Raw genomic sequence first — 9,193 nt, forward strand, 5'->3', positions numbered from 1 at the left:
GGTGGCGGGGTGGGGGGGGGTGGCGGGGCCCGTCACAAGGAAACGGGCACAGAGAGGTTGAGTGGCCTCACCCAGGGCACGCAGCACCCGGCCACACAGAGGGTGGTGTGGCACCCATCACACCCGGCCCTGGCGTTAGCCCAGCAAAGCAAGGCAGAGGCACTGGAGCCCAGTTCTCAGTCTTCGTTTCTCCGACATTGCAACTGTCCATGTAGTTCCCCAGCCCAGGGCCTCTCTTCTTCTTTTTCCTTACTGTTTGTTTATTTTTGAGAGAGAGAGAGAGAGAGAGAGAGCACGAGCAGGGGAGGGGCAGAGACAGAGGAAGACACAGAATCCGAAGCAGGCTCCAGGCTCTGAGCCGTCAGCACGGAGCCCGACGCGGGGCTCGAACCCGTGAACCGTGAGACCGTGCCCTGACCGGAAGCTGAATGCTTAACCGGAAGCTGAATGCTTAACCGGAAGTTGAATGCTTAACCGGCTGAGCCCCCCGGGCGCCCCCACCAGGCTTCCCTTCTTAGAACTTACAGATGCTTTGCAGGCTGGGTCATGTGAGCCCCAGGCGCCCCACCCTCTTCCTGAAAGGACCTTTTCCTGCCAGCTCCTTCCAGGGTCTTGCCTGACGCAGCAGCTTCGGGAGGCCCTGCTGGCCGTGCCACCCAGGGTCTCACCCCCAAGCAGGCACTGCACCAGCGGCCCAGCCCCAGAGCCTCCAGGTAAGCAGGTCCGTGCACCACGGTCTCTGCGTTTCCAATTCCCAGCACTGCTTCCGGGCGGGGGGTGGGGGGTCCCGGGTCACGCCGAGAAGGCAAGCCTACCCTGGTTGTGGCCACCAGGTGTTGCCAGGAGCTGAGCCCACAGCCCGGACCCACCCCAGCGCATCACGTGACCAATGTGTGGCCTGCTCGGATTGGCCAGCCTCGGCCGTGCACCTGCCCCCACCTGCATGACACCCTGAAGTTGAAGCCTGAGCAGAGGGGCCGGTGCTGGGAGGTGTCCCCCGGGCCTCACTTTGTAACCAGAAGGAGAGGTGTGTGTGTGCCTCAGCCCCTTCCAGGCAGGCAAGACCCACACTCTCTGAGAGCCTCCCTTCCACTCTGCACGGGGGGCCCTTGGTGGCGGAGTGAGGACTGGCGAGGGCCTGGGTGTCCTAAGGCGTCACCCTTGCCTGCATGAGGTCCCGGGCTGTGAGAACGTGGGCCTGTGGCTTGGAGCCTGTCACGGCACAGCTGGGGCTGGAGGAAGAGCATCCACTCCCAAGCAAGGTCACCGGCTGCCAGTCCAAAGTCCCAGGGCTGAGGGGACTCAGTTCCCAGGGGACCCCCACTTGCAGCTGAGGCTGGTTGCACCTACGGGGGCCTCGCCACCTTTCCTGCTTCCTGTCCCACACCGGTTAGTGTGAGGTCACCCTGGGGGCACCCAAGGTATGTGCACGTCCACAGACAGCGTGACAAGCACCCGTGACGTCTACTCAGGCGAGGCCCTGTCCGGGGCTGGAGGAGGAAGGAGCGCTTATGTTGGGGGTCGGGGCTCCCCACGGTTCCAGACACCCTGGGATGCCTAACGAGGCTGCACGCCAGCGTGAGGGCGCTGGCCGGTGTCGGCCCGGAGCCATTGGGACGGGGCTGCTGTCACCCACGATGGCCGATGCGGCAGGGAGAGGGGACCGCTGACTTGGCTCTCAGGGCCCGAGGAGTCCAGTCCCAGCTTCGGCACCGCAGGTCTGGTGACAAGGTGGGTCTCAGCGCTTCCTCCTTCGGAGCCGGGAGCCCGGCTCAAGTCGGGGAGCAGGTGTCTCTTTCCGCCTTCCAGGAATCCTGTGAATGTGTTCTGCCCGCTGGGTGCTGGGGCTGTAGAGGGCCGTGGAGATCTCCTCCGGGGAGACCCGGAGAGGGGGAGGCTTGGGCCGGCCTCTTGTCCTCACTGTACCTTCCGGAAGTAGAGCAGAGAGCCCCAGGGAGGAAGGCTGAGAGGTTCCTGCCCACCGGGGACGGGGGCCGAGCAGGACGTGGTCAGAAGCCATTCCCCGGCCCTCACACCCCCTCTCCCCTCTTCACTCCTGGGCCCGGACGGGGGCTCCGGTAGGACACAGACACAGAGACCGAGCGGTGTCACTCTGAGAGACACTCGTGGGAGGAAAGGCCCAGAGATCAGAGAGGCCTCCACAGCGCCAAGCCTCCAGCCCCAGAGCGAGGCCGGGCCTCCCAGGATGGAGCCATGGGGAGGCCGAGAAGGGACAGAAGAGGGGGACTGGAGGGGAGAGCTGGCGTCCCCGAGTGTGCCGCGGACCCGCCAGGCGGCCTCCCGGACATCAGGCACACCTGGGCCCCGGGAGCTGTGTTTCTGTCTGGTCCCCAGAACTGGCCCGTGTCCCAGAGTGGAAGGCTGGCCAGACAGAGCCTGGGGTCCCAGGGAAGGAAGAGCAGGGGCTAAAGTGGGTAAGTGAGCAGAGCTCCAGGAAAGTCCCAGTTGGAAAAATTACTGGTAAGTGCTCAGGAAGCATTAGAACATAGAGACTGCTAACGAGCCCTATTGGGATTAAATCAGGAGCCCGATAAACATTGTCATCTGGTTGCAAAGGGCAAATGCTCTCCTTACCATGGTTCGCCTGGTATCGGGGGAGGAAGGGGGTTCCCCACACCCTCCCATCTCTGAAGGGGTCCTGGGAGGCCTGCAGGTGTCTGGGCCAGGGTTCTGGCCCCTGGGGCACCCCTCCAACCCAACAGGCTGAAAGATCCTGGCCCCAGGAACACCCACCTGTCTGAGGGCTGAGAAGTGGGGCCCGGGGCCCCTCACCCACCCCACCCCCATCCCAGAGTCTATCCCAGAATGCTTTGGGCCGGGGCTCTTGCCCAAAGTATGACCCCCAAGCTTCTCTAGAAGGGAAGGAAGGGTCTGAGCCCCTGAGGCCACACCTCCACCCCCATCACCTCTCATCCTGTACAAGCGCCCAGACTCTAAGTGGACTTTGTTTGTCTGGGGGTAAAATCCCCATCTACAGGTGCCATCACTGTTACCCTGGCCCTCCCCAGGGGTGCTGCTGGCTGTTCCTGGAGTGAGGAACATGCCTTGGGTCCCACTCTGCCCACCTTGTGCTCAGACCGTATCAGTGTCCCCCTTCCTAAGCCTGGGCCTGGCCTTAGGGGTCCCCTTGCAGCCCCCACCCGTTATAGGACGGACCCTGAGCCCTCAGCATATTCCCAGGGGGTATGTAGGAAGCAAAGTCCCCTGCCCCCTGTGGTGAGAGGGATGGCCTGGTGCTGGGCTGGGGGCAAGACTGCCTCCTCCTACTCTGGGGTCACTGGGTTTGGGACCTCCGTCCTAGAGCATGCAGTCTAGCGGTGCGTTGACTGGGGCGGAGAGCAGGGCAGGGGCAGGGTTGTGCTGAGATCACGTCTGGGGGAAAGCGGTGGCCATCCAGCCTGGCAGTCCCACCCGGGGGCCCCCCAGCTCCCTCCCCTTCCCCTGAGAGACCCACAGCACTTGTTTTCCGGAGCAACTGGAGGCCGAGGTCAGCGGGAGGCCAGCGGGGAGAGCCGGCCGGGGGTGCGGATGGGAGGCCCGGCCCCCGTGCCCGGCAGCCCTGGGGCCCCAAGAGGGACGGGGTGGCCCGGCCAGCCCAGGAGCCGCCAAGGGCACACAGAGTGCAGCGCTGGGGCGAGCTGCCAGCAACCCCCTGACAATGTGGTTTCAATCTAATTGTCCCAAAATATTGTTACAACATGAACCACGTGCCATCCACTCACCTGCAACTAATCAGCAGCAAAGCTACCGAATAAATCGGTTCCACACCCGTGGGGCTGGGCAGCCCGGCGCGCGAACCCAGGCACTCAGGCCAAGGCCGCTGCTGCCGGGGCCTGATTCCGGGGGGGGGGGGGGGGGGAACGGTCAGGACAGGTGGGGGGCACCCGCAAGGGTTCCTCCTCCTCTGGGACCCCCACCCTCCTCTGGGGGGCAGAGCTGGAAGGGCCGGCCCCTCGCGTCACGGCCCATCCGGGCCTCAGAGGATTGGCCGGGGAGCTGGGGCCACACTGGGGCTGAAGCCGGGTCAGCCAAACCCTGCCAGGGGTCTGAGGGCCCAGGGAGTCCTCAGCGCCCTCTCTCCAGGCTGTTTCAGCCTCAGACTGTGTCCCGTGGGGAATATTCGTCCGCTCACTGCAGAAATAACACATAACCTTCAAAGCCCCCAAGGCTACATGACTTGAGTGATTCCCGCAACACTCAAGTGAGCTATACCGCAGTAGTGGGCATCGGGACTCCTTCCCAAGAGCCTGCACGGCCCCCGCGGTGGCCCTAGCGCTTGGCCTTGAGGGCGAACAGCGTGTCTTAGGAGGAAACATGGCGGAACAGGAGGCTCCCCACATCCGCCCTCAGTTGTTTGAGCCTGACCCGACAGAGATGCTTTTTCCGAAAAAGATCACACTCGAAGGTTCCAGGTGGACTTCTCTTTTCGGGAGGATTGGGGTTACCATTCAACCCACGACACAGAGAGAGCCTCACCTACGAGCCACCCTTGAGAGGTCATATTGCATAATCAGGGTGCCATACAGATAAGCGCTTTTCCTACGCTACTTTGCACATTTCTGGGATGTAGATGCTACCCTACTTTTTAGTAAGGAAACTGAGGCTCAGAGATGTTAAGCAGCTGCCCTGAGGCTGCACGGCTTGGGAACAATGGAGTCGATTCAAACAAAGCCTGTGCCCTGCCTGCAGCACTCAGTAAAGCCTGAGAAGTGACACTGGAGGCTTTGTTACAGCAGGAGCTGAGTGCCAGTTATCGAAATGCCACAGTCACGTCCCGGAGCCACCAGGAGCCCGTGTCTCAGGCTCACACACGGAGACCATTATCCCTCATGCGGGGGGCGATTCTGTGCAGACTCGGTGGCCCAGGAAGGCCGCGGGGTACCCAACGGCAGACAGCTGCCGGTGTTGGAACAAGGGTCTAACTCGGGCTCGCATTCCTGCAGTGGCCCGCAGGCCGAGGGCGGCCCCTGACCGGCCTTCAGGTGGTGGCCGGCTGACAGAGAAGCTATGAGACTGGACAGAGAGGACAACAGCACACCCCAAAACCCTGCTGTGGGGTTCCCGCCGCCCATCCCATGCCCCTATTTGTGCCAATGGTTTCGCCCTTCCCCATCCATCTTTGAAGCAAAACAAAGTGGATAGGATTGCTTCTTGTCTCCTGTTGAGCTGGGCTCGCCTGTCAGGGAGCCACCAAGGAGGTGGGCTCGGGGCTTTGACCCTCAAGAGGGATGGTGCAGGGAGGGGGAGGCCACCGGGACCCCCTATATGCCTCTCACTGGGCCCTTTCCTTTTTAAACCATTGTTTTATTGGGGCAAAAAATATATAACATATAACCAGCCATCGTGACCGTTTTAAGTGTAGAACTCAGTGCCTTTGCCTGCATTCACAACGTTTGCAACTGTCAGCACTATCGATTTCCAAAATTTTCATCATCCCGAACAGAAACCCGGTCTCCATTAGGCAATAACTCTCCATCCCCCTCCCCCCAGCCCCTGGTAACCTCCACACTACTTTCGGACTGAATTCGCCTGTCCTACACATTTCGTAACAGCGGGTTGGACGTTTGTCCTTTTCTGTCTGGAATCTTCCGCTTTACGTGATGCCATCAAGTTCACCCGTGCTATTCCTTCTTTTTTTTTTTTAATTTAATTTATTCATTTTTGATATATATATATATATATATACACACACATATGAGAGAGAGAAAGTGCGAGCCCGAGCAGGGGAGGGGCAGAGAGATAGGAAGACAGAATCCCAAGCAGGCTGTGAGCGGTTAGCACCGAGCCCGATGTGGGGCTCGAGCCCACGAACCGAGAGATCATGACCTGAACCAAAACCAAGAGTCGGACACTTAATCGATTGAGCCATCTGTCGAAGGTGGGTAGAACAGCATGCCCCTGTTGGGAGGCACTGAGTGTGGAGGCAGGCCCGGCACGGAGCCCCACGTTGGTCGCCAGTCACCAGTGCTTGGTAACGTCAGTCTCATGACACGCAGCCTCCCTCTGGGGAAGATGGGCCACGACAGGCTGGCCCTAGCCCACCCAGACCGGCCCAGGTGTCTCGGGGACTGTGTCAACGCTGTGTCCAGCTCATTTGCCCCCTCTAAACTGTTCCCAAGGGACCCCGGGCAGGGTAGGCCTTCCAGCAGGCTGGGAAGTGGACCTAGCAGCCTGGAGGAGGGGCCCCGGGGAGAGGTGGAGAGCAGAGGGCGCGGACCTCCCCCCTTCCTCCCTGCCTGACCGACTGGGCTCACTCATCTGTCCCTTGTGAAAGAAGGGAGCAGGGCTTTGAGGGCTTCGGGGTTGGCCAGCCGCCCAGGGGAGGAGGCCGGGTGCGTCCCGCGGTTCTGTCCAGCAGGGGGCGCCCTCTGCGTTCCGCCCTCACGCTTGCTTTTCCAGCAGGGCACCAGGGATTGGGTCCTTAGCATAAAGCGCTGGCTCTGGGCCTGGGCCTGGCCAACGGGTGTGTGGCTCCCCTGACCTTCAGAGCCCCGGACAAAACTGGTCATGTGGCCACACTGGTGTCTCCGAACTGGGGTTCGCAGGGACGGAGGAGGTCCCTGGGGTTCTCTGCCTCACCCTGGGCGAGACGAAGAAGCGCTTAGAAGGGGGGGCTTGGAGATGACTGAGCAGCCCAAACAAGTGATCTCAGGGGAGGCGTGGGCGTGTGTGGGGCCCATGGGGAGCCTGCTTGGGATGCCCTGGCCTTCATACTGTTCCCAGGGCGGAGGGGACCCCAGCTGCTCAGAGAGGCTGATTCTGAGGGTCCGGGCCTGCGAGGGCGAGGCAAGGGGCTCCAGACTGGACTCGAGGCCGGGGCCTCCCCGCTCTGGGGCTGTCCCTTGGGAAATCCCTTTCCCAGATCACCCTCTCTGGGCCCCGCGTTGCCAAAGGAGGGATTCGCCTTCCCCCAGGCTGGACTGCCTGACATGATCCACAGATGGCCCCGAAAACATTTTTAAATGCATGATTTCTTTTGCATGCGTTAGGGAAAACAACACATCACGCCTTCGATTTCACAGATATTAACGCCTGGGACGAGATCAGGTAAAAAAGAAGCCTGTGAAAATTAGAGGAGGCGTGGGGGTGAGCAGCGGCACAGGGTCTGGGGACAGTCAGGCCTGCCGTGACTCAGGTTTGGGAAGTGCACCCCCTCTCCCACCACGCAGGGGCCCGGATGGTCCTGAGCCACCGGGCTGGAGCAGAGGGGAGGAGTCGGCTGGGTGGGGAGCCGCCCCTTGGGGGCCCGAGGGAGCCCCTCCATCCTGCCCCGCCTGCAGGTGCAGTGAAGATGCTCCCAGCCCGGCCCCTTCCCGCAGGTTTTTCCCGTCCGTCAGGAGCCCTGGCAGGCAGGCCACAGGCTGGGCGGTGACTCAGAGCTGGCTAGGGCCCATGTGCCCCTGCCCCGGGGTGAAGTGAGAAACCTGACCAGGCTCCAGCACAGATGGGAAACCCCACCCCAGGGCCCGCGGCGGGACAGGTGTGGCTGGGCTCCCTCCCACACCCACACAGGCCTGGGGCCAGGGCGGCCGAGCCCCGCCTGGCAGCTGCCTGCCGCTCCGGGCCCGGGATCCAGGCCGCAGTCCCAGGCACTCAGCTGGGGTACGCATCTGGCTTTGGGGGGCCTGCCGTTCAACAGGCATCACAGGTGACCCCGAAGCCTCCTGAGACCGCCCCTCCCCTCCCCCACCCCCGTAGTTTGCTCTCACCTGGGGCAGAGGGGTGGAGGCTTCCAGGGCCTGGGGGCAGGGATCTGGTCAGTCTGAGCTTCTCACACCCTCCCTGGTGGAGGGGGCCGGGACCACTCAGGAGTGTATGGGGGGGGTCTCCCTCCCAGGGGACCCCTCCTTTGCGAGCTGCCTTGGGGAACCCATCGGACCCTGGTCATCCAGGAGCAGCAGCGTCTGATTCTTCTTCCCCTCCTTCTATCGTCCCCGGTGCCAGGCTGGCTTTGCTGCGGGGGGTGGGGGGAATCCAGACAGCAGCAAGAGGGGCCCGTCCTGCCAGGCCAAGGGGCACAAGGACACCCGGCCTCTCGGGAGCTGGCTGGGGCCTCTCAAAGGAGATGTTCTTAGAGCCGAGGAACGAATTCCCAGCAGAGCAAAGAGCAGAGGCTCTGGGCAGGCCCATGCAGATGGGGTCTGGGGGACTAAGATATAGGTCGCGGGGCCGTGAGGGGAACAGTGTGGGAGATGGCCAGTGCCTGCCGGCATTGGGGTGCATCAGGGCTGTGTCCTACACCAGGCTGCCCTGCCCGCCCCTCTCTCTGGCCGGGGGGACTTCACTCCTGTATTTTGACCCCACAGCAAGGTGGGGAGGGCAAGGACCAGATGATGGGCAGAGGGCTTAGAGTCTCCCAGCCCCCAGCCCAAGTGCTGCTGAAAGGCTGGGATCTGAATTTACAGCCAGAGTCCTGGATTCCAGGCCCACCCAGCATCAGAGAAATAGGAGTTCTCGTCTTGAGCCCGCTGACCGCCGCGAAGGGATGGACACACGGATTCAGGGGTGCCTGCTGGCTCCAGGGGACCAAGCCGAGCCCCGTGCTGTGGGCGAGGCGTGCCCAGGAGTGGAGGGAGGTAATCCCTGGCTGGACCCGGGTGGGCCTGGGGCCGTCGCCAGCCCGGAGGGGCCAGCAGCTGTGATGTGAGCTCTGGGGAGCCAGCTGCCCGTCCCTCCCCCTGCCTGGGGCTTCCAGGCCTCAGGGAAAGCCGAGGCTGCAGAGGGTGAAGGGGCCAGGCCCGGAGGCCGGACCCAGAGGCCAGTCCTTGCCCCTGTCCCCACCCTGCCAGGACCGTCCGGCAGCCGCACTAGGCCCATTGTCTGCTCGCCAGTGTGGGATCTCACTCGTGTACGGGAAAAGAAATTAAAGGAAGAGGAAAGGCAAACTGGTGAGCTGGGCCTGGAGGCCTCGTGCAGCCCGGGAGGAGGCTAAGGGGGCTCATCAGGCTCCGCTGTGCAACTTGCCTCATGAAAATACAGAAGGCCCCGGGGGTGCCTGCAGCTCCGTGGGCTGATTGTGCCCTCCTCCCAGGAGCGGGGACCCTCGTCCTCAGTGGAACAGAGGAGACTGCCCACGCCGTGGAATGCACCCCTGCAAGTGTGCGGGTGCCTGGGTGCGGGGCGCAGTCTGAAGGCATCCATGTGGGGAGTCTTATGTCTGCGTAGCCGCAGG

The 9,193-nt window shown here is 62.6% G+C and overlaps 1 long non-coding RNA gene across 2 annotated transcripts; it reads left to right on the forward strand.

The window, feature by feature from the left end:
• Positions 1-318: 318 nt before the first annotated feature.
• LOC121018044 (uncharacterized) lies at positions 319-5,165 on the forward strand. Of its 2 annotated transcripts, none has more exons than XR_005785003.1 (2): positions 319-713; positions 4,755-5,165. It is a non-coding gene; the product is annotated as an uncharacterized LOC121018044 (long non-coding RNA). The 2 variants fall into 2 exon arrangements; XR_005785002.1 differs by having other exon boundaries at positions 4,758-5,165.
• Positions 5,166-9,193: the final 4,028 nt, after the last annotated feature.

This window comes from Herpailurus yagouaroundi, unplaced genomic scaffold (assembly GCF_014898765.1).
Source record: "Herpailurus yagouaroundi ecotype Mexico unplaced genomic scaffold, PumYag 217, whole genome shotgun sequence".
NCBI lineage: Eukaryota > Metazoa > Chordata > Mammalia > Carnivora > Felidae > Herpailurus > Herpailurus yagouaroundi.